Genomic DNA, 17,455 nt, shown 5'->3' with positions numbered 1-17,455 from the left:
CAAATATGGAATAGACAAGAGCTACTCCTTGCTCAACGAAATGGACTCAACACCGCATATTAAACGCCTAAGAATGTACCCGACTTGTAAGTATCTTAAAACCTATGGATTGCTATGTCTCCGAAAGAGAATCAAGCATGTGTACAGGGGCATAAACGCAGCAGTGATAGGATTGGAGAGGTTCGGTGAGCAAATGAAGACCCTTTGAAGTCATATTGCATGGTACCCATTCCACGGGTTTCAACTACCCAGGTTTAAGGTATTCTTCCTTCAGCTAAAACATGCATATGGAACCTAGAGTATGATCAACCATGTGATCGGGAGACGTGTTCAAATATGTCTCAGTTTTCCTCCCCTGGTACTCGGGTGCAACATTCCAGATGCTTTACTAACACTCTCCCCACTTGGAGCGTCAGTCCCTTTAACCTCCTGTTTGGCCCAGTTTGCAATTTCTGCGGAAGATGAACAGGAATAGCGAGAACCAATGAGAGGCTAGCTGGAGGTGTCTGGACGGGCAAATTGAACTCTCATTTCCCACCAGGAAGAGGAATTAACCAAAGGCTCAGCGTGCCGGGCCGGAACCAGAGTAGGGCCTGAAGCCATCCTGCGGTGTTGCGGCCAGCTCACAAGAAAGCGAGTTGAACAAAGGAGCTCAGGGGCACTGTAATTCACAAACCTGCAGACTTATAAATGACAGCTATCGTCCAAAAATAGACTGAAGTAAGGCTGCCAAGAGGACTTGAAAGCGGGGCAGAATTGCAGGAAACCGATTTCAGGAGGTAGACTGGAATTGCATTGAAAGCATAGGAAAAGAGGCAGAACGTCCACAATGATGCACTTGGCCAAAAAGGGCGTATGCGTTTTTTCCTGAATATATTCAGGAAAAAACGCATACGCCCTTTTTGGCCAACCAAGCAAGCTTGCAAAGGAAATCTGCACTACAATGAAGTCTCACTTCCCCCCGGTCAAAAGGGCCATCTGAAAAAAGTGTAAAATCCAGAAAGGCAGGACAGGCCATGGAGAACTGGGAGCCTTGTTATGCTGATGGGCGGGATGTAAATTGCCAACAGACACTCGGGAGAAGTGTATGGTGTTTCCTGAAACATCTACAAAACAAAGCAACAGAGACTAGGGCACTGCCACTTATGGTCCTATAGCTTAGGGAAATTAAAATCAAAAAGACACAGCCACCCCAAAGTTTGGGACGCCTCTGTTTACAAGAACCTCGTTTACAGTACAAGTTCAACATCGCAGAAAGTGAAAAATGGATAAAGAAGTTGTGGTATTTACTTACAAAGCAATATCACTCAGCAATGAAATATGTGTCATCAGGCCCTTAGCAGCACAATGAGTGGATTCAGGTATGATGATTCTAACTGAAGTAAGTCACACAGAAAAAGAAACATCATAAGATATCAGTAATACACGGAATGTAAACTTGGCTACACAGGAACTGAATTACAGAACAGAACAGGGTCTCAAATTTAGAAAACCAACTTATGCTTGCTTAAGGGTAAAGGTGAGTTGGGGTGCTGCATAAAACCAGAGATTGAAATGAGCACAGATAAAGTTCCTTAAGTCAAATATGGAATAGACAAGAGCTACTCCTTGCTCAACGAAATGGACTCAACACCGCATATTAAACGCCTAAGAATGTACCTGACTAGTAAGTATCTTAAAACCTATGGATTGCTATGTCTCCGAAAGAGAATCAAGCATGTGTACAGGGGCATAAACGCAGCAGTGATAGGATTGGAGAGGTTCGGTGAGCAAATGAAGACCCTTTGAAGTCATATTGCATGGTACCCATTACACGGGTCTTAACTCTCCAGGTTTAAGGTATTCTTCCTTCAGCTAAAACATGCATGTGGAACCCAAGTATGATCAACCATGTGAACGGGAGACGTGTTCAAATATGTCTCAGTTTTCCTCCCCTGGTACTCGGGTGCAACATTCCAGACGCTTTACTAACACTCTCCCCACTTGGAGAGTCAGCGCCTTTAACCTCCTGTTTGGCCCAGTTTGCAATTTCTGCGGAAGATGAACAGGAATAGCGAGAACCAATGAGAGGCTAGCTGGAGGTGTCTGGACGGGCAAATTTAACTCTCATTTCCCACCAGGAAGAGGAAATAACCAAAGGCTCAGCGTGCCGTGCCGGAACCAGATTAGGGCCTGAAGCCATCCTGCGGTGTTGCGGCCAGGTCACAAGAAAGCAAGTTGAAGAAAGGAGCTCAGGGGCACTGTAATTCACAAACCTGCAGAGTTATAAATGACAGCTATCGTCCAAAAATAGACTGAAGTAAGGCTGCCAAGAGGACTTGAAAGCGGGGCAGAATTGCAGGAAACCGATTTCAGGAGGTAGACTGGAATTGCATTGAAAGCATAGGAAAAGAGGCAGAACGTCCACAATGATGCACTTGGCCAAAAAGGGCGTATGCGTTTTTTCCTGAATATATTCAGGAAAAAACGCATACGCCCTTTTTGGCCAACCAAGCAAGCTTGCAAAGGAAATCTGCACTACAATGAAGTCTCACTTCTCCCCGGTCAAAAGGGCCATCTGAAAAAAGTGTAAAATCCAGAAAGGCAGGACAGGCCATGGAGAACTGGGAGCCTTGTTATGCTGATGGGCGGGATGTAAATTGCCAACAACCACTCGGGAGAAGTGTATGGTGTTTCCTGAAACATCTAAAAAACAAAGCAACAGAACCTAGGGCACTTCCACTTATGGTCCTATAGCTTAGGGAAATTAAAATCTAAAAGACACAGCCACCCCAAAGTTTGGGACGCCTCTGTTTACAAGAACCTCGTTTACAGTACAAGTTCAACATCGCAGAAAGTGAAAAATGGATAAAGAAGTTGTGGTATTTACTTACAAAGCAATATCACTCAGCAATGAAATCTGTGTCATCAGGCCCTTAGCAGCACAATGAGTGGATTCAGGTATGATGATTCTAACTGAAATAAGTCACACAGAAAAAGAAACATCATAAGATATCAGTAATACACGGAATGGAAACTTGGCTACACAGGAACTGAATTACAGAACAGAACAGGGTCTCAAATTTAGAAAACCAACTTATTCTTGCTTAAGGGTAAAGGTGAGTTGGGGTGCTGCATAAAACCAGAGATTGAAATGAGCACAGATAAAGTTCCTTAAGCCAAATATGGAATAGACAAGAGCTACTCCTTGCTCAACGAAATGGACTCAACACCCCATATTAAACGCCTAAGAATGTACCTGACTAGTAAGTATCTTAAAACCTATGGATTGCTATGTCTCCGAAAGAGAATCAAGCATGTGTACAGGGGCATAAAGGCAGCAGTGATAGGATTGGAGTGGTTCGGTGAGTAAATGAAGACCCTTTGAAGTCATATTGCATGGTACCCATTCCACGGGTTTCAACTACCCAGGTTTAAGGTATTCTTCCTTCAGCTAAAACATGCATGTGGAACCTAGAGTATGATCAACCATGTGATCGGGAGACGTGTTCAAATATGTCTCAGTTTTCCTCCCCTGGTACTCGGGTGCAACATTCCAGACGCTTTACTAACACTCTCGCCACTTGGAGAGTCAGCGCCTTTAACCTCCTGTTTGGCCCAGTTTGCAATTTCTGCGGAAGATGAACAGGAATAGCGAGAACCAATGAGAGGCTAGCTGGAGGTGTCTGGACGGGCAAATTTAACTCTCATTTCCCACCAGGAAGAGGAAATAACCAAAGGCTCAGCGTGCCGTGCCGGAACCAGATTAGGGCCTGAAGCCATCATGCGGTGTTGCGGCCAGGTCACAAGAAAGCAAGTTGAAGAAAGGAGCTCAGGGGCACTGTAATTCACAAACCTGCAGAGTTATAAATGACAGCTATCGTCCAAAAATAGACTGAAGTAAGGCTGCCAAGAGGACTTGAAAGCGGGGCAGAATTGCAGGAAACCGATTTCAGGAGGTAGACTGGAATTGCATTGAAAGCATAGGAAAAGAGGCAGAACGTCCACAATGATGCACTTGGCCAAAAAGGGCGTATGCGTTTTTTCCTGAATATATTCAGGAAAAAACGCATACGCCCTTTTTGGCCAACCAAGCAAGCTTGCAAAGGAAATCTGCACTACAATGAAGTCTCACTTCTCCCCGGTCAAAAGGGCCATCTGAAAAAAGTGTAAAATCCAGAAAGGCAGGACAGGCCATGGAGAACTGGGAGCCTTGTTATGCTGATGGGCGGGATGTAAATTGCCAACAACCACTCGGGAGAAGTGTATGGTGTTTCCTGAAACATCTAAAAAACAAAGCAACAGAACCTAGGGCACTTCCACTTATGGTCCTATAGCTTAGGGAAATTAAAATCTAAAAGACACAGCCACCCCAAAGTTTGGGACGCCTCTGTTTACAAGAACCTCGTTTACAGTACAAGTTCAACATCGCAGAAAGTGAAAAATGGATAAAGAAGTTGTGGTATTTACTTACAAAGCAATATCACTCAGCAATGAAATCTGTGTCATCAGGCCCTTAGCAGCACAATGAGTGGATTCAGGTATGATGATTCTAACTGAAATAAGTCACACAGAAAAAGAAACATCATAAGATATCGGTAATACACGGAATGGAAACTTGGCTACACAGGAACTGAATTACAGAACAGAACAGGGTCTCAAATTTAGAAAACCAACTTATGCTTGCTTAAGGGTAAAGGTGAGTTGGGGTGCTGCATAAAACCAGAGATTGAAATGAGCACAGATAAAGTTCCTTAAGCCAAATATGGAATAGACAAGAGCTACTCCTTGCTCAACGAAATGGACTCAACACCCCATATTAAACGCCTAAGAATGTACCTGACTAGTAAGTATCTTAAAACCTATGGATTGCTATGTCTCCGAAAGAGAATCAAGCATGTGTACAGGGGCATAAAGGCAGCAGTGATAGGATTGGAGTGGTTCGGTGAGTAAATGAAGACCCTTTGAAGTCATATTGCATGGTACCCATTCCACGGGTTTCAACTACCCAGGTTTAAGGTATTCTTCCTTCAGCTAAAACATGCATGTGGAACCTAGAGTATGATCAACCATGTGATCGGGAGACGTGTTCAAATATGTCTCAGTTTTCCTCCCCTGGTACTCGGGTGCAACATTCCAGACGCTTTACTAACACTCTCGCCACTTGGAGAGTCAGCGCCTTTAACCTCCTGTTTGGCCCAGTTTGCAATTTCTGCGGAAGATGAACAGGAATAGCGAGAACCAATGAGAGGCTAGCTGGAGGTGTCTGGACGGGCAAATTTAACTCTCATTTCCCACCAGGAAGAGGAAATAACCAAAGGCGCAGCGTGCCGTGCCGGAACCAGATTAGGGCCTGAAGCCATCCTGCGGTGTTGCGGCCAGGTCACAAGAAAGCAAGTTGAAGAAAGGAGCTCAGGGGCACTGTAATTCACAAACCTGCAGAGTTATAAATGACAGCTATCGTCCAAAAATAGACTGAAGTAAGGCTGCCAAGAGGACTTGAAAGCGGGGCAGAATTGCAGGAAACCGATTTCAGGAGGTAGACTGGAATTGCATTGAAAGCATAGGAAAAGAGGCAGAACGTCCACAATGATGCACTTGGCCAAAAAGGGCGTATGCGTTTTTTCCTGAATATATTCAGGAAAAAACGCATACGCCCTTTTTGGCCAACCAAGCAAGCTTGCAAAGGAAATCTGCACTACAATGAAGTCTCACTTCTCCCCGGTCAAAAGGGCCATCTGAAAAAAGTGTAAAATCCAGAAAGGCAGGACAGGCCATGGAGAACTGGGAGCCTTGTTATGCTGATGGGCGGGATGTAAATTGCCAACAACCACTCGGGAGAAGTGTATGGTGTTTCCTGAAACATCTAAAAAACAAAGCAACAGAACCTAGGGCACTTCCACTTATGGTCCTATAGCTTAGGGAAATTAAAATCTAAAAGACACAGCCACCCCAAAGTTTGGGACGCCTCTGTTTACAAGAACCTCGTTTACAGTACAAGTTCAACATCGCAGAAAGTGAAAAATGGATAAAGAAGTTGTGGTATTTACTTACAAAGCAATATCACTCAGCAATGAAATCTGTGTCATCAGGCCCTTAGCAGCACAATGAGTGGATTCAGGTATGATGATTCTAACTGAAATAAGTCACACAGAAAAAGAAACATCATAAGATATCAGTAATACACGGAATGGAAACTTGGCTACACAGGAACTGAATTACAGAACAGAACAGGGTCTCAAATTTAGAAAACCAACTTATTCTTGCTTAAGGGTAAAGGTGAGTTGGGGTGCTGCATAAAACCAGAGATTGAAATGAGCACAGATAAAGTTCCTTAAGCCAAATATGGAATAGACAAGAGCTACTCCTTGCTCAACGAAATGGACTCAACACCCCATATTAAACGCCTAAGAATGTACCTGACTAGTAAGTATCTTAAAACCTATGGATTGCTATGTCTCCGAAAGAGAATCAAGCATGTGTACAGGGGCATAAAGGCAGCAGTGATAGGATTGGAGTGGTTCGGTGAGTAAATGAAGACCCTTTGAAGTCATATTGCATGGTACCCATTCCACGGGTTTCAACTACCCAGGTTTAAGGTATTCTTCCTTCAGCTAAAACATGCATGTGGAACCTAGAGTATGATCAACCATGTGATCGGGAGACGTGTTCAAATATGTCTCAGTTTTCCTCCCCTGGTACTCGGGTGCAACATTCCAGACGCTTTACTAACACTCTCGCCACTTGGAGAGTCAGCGCCTTTAACCTCCTGTTTGGCCCAGTTTGCAATTTCTGCGGAAGATGAACAGGAATAGCGAGAACCAATGAGAGGCTAGCTGGAGGTGTCTGGACGGGCAAATTTAACTCTCATTTCCCACCAGGAAGAGGAAATAACCAAAGGCTCAGCGTGCCGTGCCGGAACCAGATTAGGGCCTGAAGCCATCCTGCGGTGTTGCGGCCAGGTCACAAGAAAGCAAGTTGAAGAAAGGAGCTCAGGGGCACTGTAATTCACAAACCTGCAGAGTTATAAATGACAGCTATCGTCCAAAAATAGACTGAAGTAAGGCTGCCAAGAGGACTTGAAAGCGGGGCAGAATTGCAGGAAACCGATTTCAGGAGGTAGACTGGAATTGCATTGAAAGCATAGGAAAAGAGGCAGAACGTCCACAATGATGCACTTGGCCAAAAAGGGCGTATGCGTTTTTTCCTGAATATATTCAGGAAAAAACGCATACGCCCTTTTTGGCCAACCAAGCAAGCTTGCAAAGGAAATCTGCACTACAATGAAGTCTCACTTCTCCCCGGTCAAAAGGGCCATCTGAAAAAAGTGTAAAATCCAGAAAGGCAGGACAGGCCATGGAGAACTGGGAGCCTTGTTATGCTGATGGGCGGGATGTAAATTGCCAACAACCACTCGGGAGAAGTGTATGGTGTTTCCTGAAACATCTAAAAAACAAAGCAACAGAACCTAGGGCACTTCCACTTATGGTCCTATAGCTTAGGGAAATTAAAATCTAAAAGACACAGCCACCCCAAAGTTTGGGACGCCTCTGTTTACAAGAACCTCGTTTACAGTACAAGTTCAACATCGCAGAAAGTGAAAAATGGATAAAGAAGTTGTGGTATTTACTTACAAAGCAATATCACTCAGCAATGAAATCTGTGTCATCAGGCCCTTAGCAGCACAATGAGTGGATTCAGGTATGATGATTCTAACTGAAATAAGTCACACAGAAAAAGAAACATCATAAGATATCAGTAATACACGGAATGGAAACTTGGCTACACAGGAACTGAATTACAGAACAGAACAGGGTCTCAAATTTAGAAAACCAACTTATTCTTGCTTAAGGGTAAAGGTGAGTTGGGGTGCTGCATAAAACCAGAGATTGAAATGAGCACAGATAAAGTTCCTTAAGCCAAATATGGAATAGACAAGAGCTACTCCTTGCTCAACGAAATGGACTCAACACCCCATATTAAACGCCTAAGAATGTACCTGACTAGTAAGTATCTTAAAACCTATGGATTGCTATGTCTCCGAAAGAGAATCAAGCATGTGTACAGGGGCATAAAGGCAGCAGTGATAGGATTGGAGTGGTTCGGTGAGTAAATGAAGACCCTTTGAAGTCATATTGCATGGTACCCATTCCACGGGTTTCAACTACCCAGGTTTAAGGTATTCTTCCTTCAGCTAAAACATGCATGTGGAACCTAGAGTATGATCAACCATGTGATCGGGAGACGTGTTCAAATATGTCTCAGTTTTCCTCCCCTGGTACTCGGGTGCAACATTCCAGACGCTTTACTAACACTCTCGCCACTTGGAGAGTCAGCGCCTTTAACCTCCTGTTTGGCCCAGTTTGCAATTTCTGCGGAAGATGAACAGGAATAGCGAGAACCAATGAGAGGCTAGCTGGAGGTGTCTGGACGGGCAAATTTAACTCTCATTTCCCACCAGGAAGAGGAAATAACCAAAGGCTCAGCGTGCCGTGCCGGAACCAGATTAGGGCCTGAAGCCATCCTGCGGTGTTGCGGCCAGGTCACAAGAAAGCAAGTTGAAGAAAGGAGCTCAGGGGCACTGTAATTCACAAACCTGCAGAGTTATAAATGACAGCTATCGTCCAAAAATAGACTGAAGTAAGGCTGCCAAGAGGACTTGAAAGCGGGGCAGAATTGCAGGAAACCGATTTCAGGAGGTAGACTGGAATTGCATTGAAAGCATAGGAAAAGAGGCAGAACGTCCACAATGATGCACTTGGCCAAAAAGGGCGTATGCGTTTTTTCCTGAATATATTCAGGAAAAAACGCATACGCCCTTTTTGGCCAACCAAGCAAGCTTGCAAAGGAAATCTGCACTACAATGAAGTCTCACTTCTCCCCGGTCAAAAGGGCCATCTGAAAAAAGTGTAAAATCCAGAAAGGCAGGACAGGCCATGGAGAACTGGGAGCCTTGTTATGCTGATGGGCGGGATGTAAATTGCCAACAACCACTCGGGAGAAGTGTATGGTGTTTCCTGAAACATCTAAAAAACAAAGCAACAGAACCTAGGGCACTTCCACTTATGGTCCTATAGCTTAGGGAAATTAAAATCAAAAAGACACAGCCACCCCAAAGTTTGGAACGGCTCTGTTTACAAGAACCTCGTTTACAGTACAAGTTCAACATCGCAGAAAGTGAAAAATGGATAAAGAAGTTGTGGTATTCACTTACAAAGCAATATCACTCAGCAATGAAATCTATGTCATCAGGCCCTTAGCAGCACAATGAGTGGATTCAGGTATGATGATTCTAACTGAAATAAGTCACACAGAAAAAGAAACATCATAAGATATCAGTAATACACGGAATGGAAACTTGGCTACACAGGAACTGAATTACAGAACAGAACAGGGTCTCGAATTTAGAAAAACAACTTATGCTTGCTTAAGGGTAAAGGTGAGTTGGGGTGCTGCATAAAACCAGAGATTGAAATGAGCACAGATAAAGTTCCTTAAACCAAATATGGAATAGACAAGAGCTACTCCTTGCTCAACGAAATGGACTCAACACCGCATATTAAACGCCTAAGAATGTACCTGACTTGTAAGTATCTTAAAACCTATGGATTGCTATGTCTCCGAAAGAGAATCAAGCATGTGTACAGGGGCATAAACGCAGCAGTGATAGGATTGGAGAGGTTCGGTGAGCAAATGAAGACCCTTTGAAGTCATATTGCATGGTACCCATTCCACGGGTTTCAACTACCCAGGTTTAAGGTATTCTTCCTTCAGCTAAAATATGCATATGGAACCTAGAGTATGATCAACCATGTGATCGGGAGACGTGTTCAAATATGTCTCAGTTTTCCTCCCCTGGTACTCGGGTGCAACATTCCAGATGCTTTACTAACACTCTCCCCACTTGGAGAGTCAGTCCCTTTAACCTCCTGTTTGGCCCAGTTTGCAATTTCTGCGGAAGATGAACAGGAATAGCGAGAACCAATGAGAGGCTAGCTGGAGGTGTCTGGACGGGCAAATTGAACTCTCATTTCCCACCAGGAAGAGGAATTAACCAAAGGCTCAGCGTGCCGGGCCGGAACCAGATTAGGGCCTGAAGCCATCCTGCGGTGTTGCGGCCAGCTCAAAAGAAAGCGAGTTGAAGAAAGGAGCTCAGGGGCACTGTAATTCACAAACCTGCAGAGTTATAAATGACAGCTATCGTCCAAAAATAGACTGAAGTAAGGCTGCCAAGAGGACTTGAAAGCGGGGCAGAATTGCAGGAAACCGATTTCAGGAGGTAGACTGGAATTGCATTGAAAGCATAGGAAAAGAGGCAGAACGTCCACAATGATGCACTTGGCCAAAAAGGGCGTATGCGTTTTTTCCTGAATATATTCAGGAAAAAACGCATACGCCCTTTTTGGCCAACCAAGCAAGCTTGCAAAGGAAATCTGCACTACAATGAAGTCTCACTTCCCCCCGGTCAAAAGGGCCATCTGAAAAAAGTGTAAAATCCAGAAAGGCAGGACAGGCCATGGAGAACTGGGAGCCTTGTTATGCTGATGGGCGGGATGTAAATTGCCAACAGACACTCGGGAGAAGTGTATGGTGTTTCCTGAAACATCTAAAAAACAAAGCAACAGAACCTAGGGCACTTCCACTTATGGTCCTATAGCTTAGGGAAATTAAAATCTAAAAGACACAGCCACCCCAAAGTTTGGGACGCCTCTGTTTACAAGAACCTCGTTTACAGTACAAGTTCAACATCGCAGAAAGTGAAAAATGGATAAAGAAGTTGTGGTATTTACTTACAAAGCAATATCACTCAGCAATGAAATCTGTGTCATCAGGCCCTTAGCAGCACAATGAGTGGATTCAGGTATGATGATTCTAACTGAAATAAGTCACACAGAAAAAGAAACATCATAAGATATCAGTAATACACGGAATGTAAACTTGGCTACACAGGAACTGAATTACAGAACAGAACAGGGTCTCAAATTTAGAAAACCAACTTATTCTTGCTTAAGGGTAAAGGTGAGTTGGGGTGCTGCATAAAACCAGAGATTGAAATGAGCACAGATAAAGTTCCTTAAGCCAAATATGGAATAGACAAGAGCTACTCCTTGCTCAACGAAATGGACTCAACACCCCATATTAAACGCCTAAGAATGTACCTGACTAGTAAGTATCTTAAAACCTATGGATTGCTATGTCTCCGAAAGAGAATCAAGCATGTGTACAGGGGCATAAAGGCAGCAGTGATAGGATTGGAGTGGTTCGGTGAGTAAATGAAGACCCTTTGAAGTCATATTGCATGGTACCCATTCCACGGGTTTCAACTACCCAGGTTTAAGGTATTCTTCCTTCAGCTAAAACATGCATGTGGAACCTAGAGTATGATCAACCATGTGATCGGGAGACGTGTTCAAATATGTCTCAGTTTTCCTCCCCTGGTACTCGGGTGCAACATTCCAGACGCTTTACTAACACTCTCCCCACTTGGAGAGTCAGTGCCTTTAACCTCCTGTTTGGCCCAGTTTGCAATTTCTGCGGAAGATGAACAGGAATAGCGAGAACCAATGAGAGGCTAGCTGGAGGTGTCTGGACGGGCAAATTTAACTCTCATTTCCCACCAGGAAGAGGAATTAACCAAAGGCTCAGCATGCCGGGCCGGAACCAGATTAGGGCCTGAAGCCATCCTGCGGTGTTGCGGCCAGGTCACAAGAAAGCGAGTTGAAGAAAGGAGCTCAGGAGCACTGTAATTCACAAACCTGCAGAGTAATAAATGACAGCTATCGTCCAAAAATAGACTGAAGTAAGGCTGCCAAGAGGACTTGAAAGCGGGGCAGAATTGCAGGAAACCGATTTCAGGAGGTAGACTGGAATTGCATTGAAAGCATAGGAAAAGAGGCAGAACGTCCACAATGATGCACTTGGCCAAGAAGGGCGTATGCGTTTTTTCCTGAATATATTCAGGAAAAAACGCATACGCCCTTTTTGGCCAACCAAGCAAGCTTGCAAAGGAAATCTGCACTACAATGAAGTCTCACTTCCCCCCGGTCAAAAGGGCCATCTGAAAAAAGTGTAAAATCCAGAAAGGCAACAGGCCATTGAGAACTGGGAGCCTTGTTATGCTGATGGGCGGGATGTAAATTGCCAACAGACACTTGGGAGAAGTGTATGGTGTTTCCTGAAACATCTAAAAAACAAAGCAACAGAGCCTAGGGCACTTCCACTTATGGTCCTATAGCTTAGGGAAATTAAAATCAAAAAGACACAGCCACCCCAAAGTTTGGAACGGCTCTGTTTACAAGAACCTCGTTTACAGTACAAGTTCAACATCGCAGAAAGTGAAAAATGGAGAAAGAAGTTGTGGTATTCACTTACAAAGCAATATCACTCAGCAATGAAATCTATGTCATCAGGCCCTTAGCAGCACAATGAGTGGATTCAGGTATGATGATTCTAACTGAAATAAGTCACACAGAAAAAGAAACATCATAAGATATCAGTAATACACGGAATGGAAACTTGGCTACACAGGAACTGAATTACAGAACAGAACAGGGTCTCGAATGTAGAAAAACAACTTATGCTTGCTTAAGGGTAAAGGTGAGTTGGGGTGCTGCATAAAACCAGAGATTGAAATGAGCACAGATAAAGTTCCTTAAACCAAATATGGAATAGACAAGAGCTACTCCTTGCTCAACGAAATGGACTCAACACCGCATATTAAACGCCTAAGAATGTACCTGACTTGTAAGTATCTTAAAACCTATGGATTGCTATGTCTCCGAAAGAGAATCAAGCATGTGTACAGGGGCATAAACGCAGCAGTGATAGGATTGGAGAGGTTCGGTGAGCAAATGAAGACCCTTTGAAGTCATATTGCATGGTATCCATTCCACGGGTTTCAACTACCCAGGTTTAAGGTATTCTTCCTTCAGCTAAAACATGCATATGGAACCTAGAGTATGATCAACCATGTGATCGGGAGACGTGTTCAAATATGTCTCAGTTTTCCTCCCCTGGTACTCGGGTGCAACATTCCAGATGCTTTACTAACACTCTCCCCACTTGGAGAGTCAGTCCCTTTAACCTCCTGTTTGGCCCAGTTTGCAATTTCTGCGGAAGATGAACAGGAATAGCGAGAACCAATGAGAGGCTAGCTGGAGGTGTCTGGACGGGCAAATTGAACTCTCATTTCCCACCAGGAAGAGGAATTAACCAAAGGCTCAGCGTGCCGGGCCGGAACCAGATTAGGGCCTGAAGCCATCCTGTGGTGTTGCGGCCAGCTCAAAAGAAAGCGAGTTGAAGAAAGGAGCTCAGGGGCACTGTAATTCACAAACCTGCAGAGTTATAAATGACAGCTATCGTCCAAAAATAGACTGAAGTAAGGCTGCCAAGAGGACTTGAAAGCGGGGCAGAATTGCAGGAAACCGATTTCAGGAGGTAGACTGGAATTGCATTGAAAGCATAGGAAAAGAGGCAGAACGTCCACAATGATGCACTTGGCCAAAAAGGGCGCATGCGTTTTTTCCTGAATATATTCAGGAAAAAACGCATACGCCCTTTTTGGCCAACCAAGCAAGCTTGCAAAGGAAATCTGCACTACAATGAAGTCTCACTTCCCCCCGGTCAAAAGGGCCATCTGAAAAAAGTGTAAAATCCAGAAAGGCAGGACAGGCCATGGAGAACTTGGAGCCTTGTTCTGCTGATGGGCGGGATGTAAATTGCCAACAACCACTCGGGAGAAGTGTATGGTGTTTCCTGAAACATCTAAAAAACAAAGCAACAGAACCTAGGGCACTTCCACTTATGGTCCTATAGCTTAGGGAAATTAAAATCTAAAAGACACAGCCACCCCAAAGTTTGGAACGGCTCTGTTTACAAGAACCTCGTTTACAGTACAAGTTCAACATCGCAGAAAGTGAAAAATGGATAAAGAAGTTGTGGTATTTACTTACAAAGCAATATCACTCAGCAATGAAATCTGTGTCATCAGGCCCTTAGCAGCACAATGAGTGGATTCAGGTATGATGATTCTAACTGAAGTAAGTCACACAGAAAAAGAAACATCATAAGATATCAGTAATACATGGAATGTAAACTTGGCTACACAGGAACTGAATTACAGAACAGAACAGGGTCTCAAATTTAGAAAACCAACTTATGCTTGCTTAAGGGTAAAGGTGAGTTGGGGTGCTGCATAAAACCAGAGATTGAAATGAGCACAGATAAAGTTCCTTAAGTCAAATATGGAATAGACAAGAGCTACTCCTTGCTCAACGAAATGGACTCAACACCGCATATTAAACGCCTAAGAATGTACCTGACTAGTAAGTATCTTAAAACCTATGGATTGCTATGTCTCCGAAAGAGAATCAAGCATGTGTACAGGGGCATAAACGCAGCAGTGATAGGATTGGAGTGGTTCGGTGAGCAAATGAAGACCCTTTGAAGTCATATTGCATGGTACCCATTCCACGGGTTTCAACTACCCAGGTTTAAGTTATTCTTCCTTCAGCTAAAACATGCATGTGGAACCTAGAGTATGATCAACCATGTGATCGGGAGACGTGTTCAAATATGTCTCAGTTTTCCTCCCCTGGTACTCGGGTGCAACATTCCAGATGCTTTACTAACACTCTCCCCACTTGGAGAGTCAGTGCCTTTAACCTCCTGTTTGGCCCAGTTTGCAATTTCTGCGGAAGATGAACAGGAATAGCGAGAACCAATGAGAGGCTAGCTGGAGGTGTCTGGACGGGCAAATTTAACTCTCATTTCCCACCAGGAAGAGGAATTATCCAAAGGCTCAGCATGCCGGGCCGGAACCAGATTAGGGCCTGAAGCCATCCTGCGGTGTTGCAGCCAGGTCACAAGAAAGCGAGTTGAAGAAAGGAGCTCAGGAGCACTGTAATTCACAAACCTGCAGAGTTATAAATGACAGCTATCGTCCAAAAATAGACTGAAGTAAGGCTGCCAAGAGGACTTGAAAGCGGGGCAGAATTGCAGGAAACCGATTTCAGGAGGTAGACTGGAATTGCATTGAAAGCATAGGAAAAGAGGCAGAACGTCCACAATGATGCACTTGGCCAAGAAGGGCGTATGCGTTTTTTCCTGAATATATTCAGGAAAAAACGCATACGCCCTTTTTGGCCAACCAAGCAAGCTTGCAAAGGAAATCTGCACTACAATGAAGTCTCACTTCCCCCCGGTCAAAAGGGCCATCTGAAAAAAGTGTAAAATCCAGAAAGGCAACAGGCCATTGAGAACTGGTAGCCTTGTTATGCTGATGGGCGGGATGTAAATTGCCAACAACCACTCGGGAGAAGTGTATGGTGTTTCCTGAAACATCTAAAAAACAAAGCAACAGAGCCTAGGGCACTTCCACTTATGGTCCTATAGCTTAGGGAAATTAAAATCAAAAAGACACAGCCACCCCAAAGTTTAGAACAGCTCTGTTTACAAGAACCTCGTTTACAGTACAAGTTCAACATCGCAGAAAGTGAAAAATGGAGAAAGAAGTTGTGGTATTCACTTACAAAGCAATATCACTCAGCAATGAAATCTATGTCATCAGGCCCTTAGCAGCACAATGAGTGGATTCAGTTATGATGATTCTAACTGAAATAAGTCACACAGAAAAAGAAACATCATAAGATATCAGTAATACACTGAATGGAAACTTGGCTACACAGGAACTGAATTACAGAACAGAACAGGGTCTCAAATTTAGAAAAACAACTTATGCTTGCTTAAGGGTAAAGGTGAGTTGGGGTGCTGCATAAAACCAGAGATTGAAATGAGCACAGATAAAGTTCCTTAAGCCAAATATGGAATAGACAAGAGCTACTCCTTGCTCAACGAAATGGACTCAACACCGCATATTAAACGCCTAAGAATGTACCTGACTTGTAAGTATCTTAAAACCTATGGATTGCTATGTCTCCGAAAGAGAATCAAGCATGTGTACAGGGGCATAAACGCAGCAGTGATAGGATTGGAGAGGTTCGGTGAGCAAATGAAGACCCTTTGAAGTCATATTGCATGGTACCCATTCCACGGGTTTCAACTACCCAGGTTTAAGGTATTCTTCCTTCAGCTAAAATATGCATATGGAACCTAGAGTATGATCAACCATGTGATCGGGAGACGTGTTCAAATATGTCTCAGTTTTACTCCCCTGGTACTCGGGTGCAACATTCCAGATGCTTTACTAACACTCTCCCCACTTGGAGAGTCAGTCCCTTTAACCTCCTGTTTGGCCCAGTTTGCAATTTCTGCGGAAGATGAACAGGAATAGCGAGAACCAATGAGAGGCTAGCTGGAGGTGTCTGGACGGGCAAATTTAACTCTCATTTCAAACCAGGAAGAGGAATTAACCAAAGGCTCAGCGTGCCGTGCCGGAACCAGATTAGGGCCTGAAGCCATCCTGCGGTGTTGCGGCCAGCTGAAAAGAAAGCGAGTTGAAGAAAGGAGCTCAGGGGCACTGTAATTCACAAACCTGCAGAGTTATAAATGACAGCTATCGTCCAAAAATAGACTGAAGTAAGGCTGCCAAGAGGACTTGAAAGCGGGGCAGAATTGCAGGAAACCGATTTCAGGAGGTAGACTGGAATTGCATTGAAAGCATAGGAAAAGAGGCAGAACGTCCACAATGATGCACTTGGCCAAGAAGGGCGTATGCGTTTTTTCCTGAATATATTCAGGAAAAAACGCATACGCCCTTTTTGGCCAACCAAGCAAGCTTGCAAAGGAAATCTGCACTACAATGAAGTCTCACTTCCCCCCGGTCAAAAGGGCCATCTGAAAAAAGTGTAAAATCCAGAAAGGCAACAGGCCATTGAGAACTGGGAGCCTTGTTATGCTGATGGGCGGGATGTAAATTGCCAACAGACACTTGGGAGAAGTGTATGGTATTTCCTGGAACATCTAAAAAACAAAGCAACAGAGCCTAGGGCACTTCCACTTATGGTCCTATAGCTTAGGGAAATTAAAATCAAAAAGACACAGCCACCCCAAAGTTTGGAACAGCTCTGTTTACAAGAACCTCGTTTACAGTACAAGTTCAACATCGCAGAAAGTGAAAAATGGATAAAGAAGTTGTGGTATTCACTTACAAAGCAATATCACTCAGCAATGAAATCTATGTCATCAGGCCCTTAGCAGCACAATGAGTGGATTCAGGTATGATGATTCTAACTGAAATAAGTCACACAGAAAAAGAAACATCATAAGATATCAGTAATACACTGAATGGAAACTTGGCTACACAGGAACTGAATTACAGAACAGAACAGGGTCTCAAATTTAGAAAAACAACTTATGCTTGCTTAAGGGTAAAGGTGAGTTGGGGTGCTGCATAAAACCAGAGATTGAAATGAGCACAGATAAAGTTCCTTAAGCCAAATATGGAATAGACAAGAGCTACTCCTTGCTCAACGAAATGGACTCAACACCGCATATTAAACGCCTAAGAATGTACCTG

The 17,455-nt window shown here is 43.9% G+C and overlaps 1 long non-coding RNA gene across 5 annotated transcripts in view; it reads right to left on the bottom strand.

Moving 5' to 3' along the window:
• LOC307181204 overlaps positions 1–17,455 on the bottom strand; it is a 459,350-nt gene that overhangs the window by 142,448 nt on the left and 299,447 nt on the right. Inside the window, exon 5 of one of the 5 annotated variants that reach the window (XR_013826106.1) lies at positions 15,531–15,591. The exons of the other annotated variants lie outside the window; for them this stretch is intronic. This is a non-coding gene — a long non-coding RNA (uncharacterized lncRNA). Of the gene's footprint in view, positions 1–15,530; positions 15,592–17,455 lie in introns of those variants that run through there. 5 annotated transcript variants of the gene reach the window in all.

This window comes from Stenella coeruleoalba (genome assembly GCF_951394435.1).
Source record: "Stenella coeruleoalba genome assembly, contig: scaffold_217, whole genome shotgun sequence".
Classification (NCBI taxonomy): Eukaryota; Metazoa; Chordata; class Mammalia; order Artiodactyla; family Delphinidae; genus Stenella; species Stenella coeruleoalba.
The sequence above is the reverse complement of the archived record's forward strand: the minus strand, read 5'-3'. Positions and strand labels throughout refer to the sequence as shown.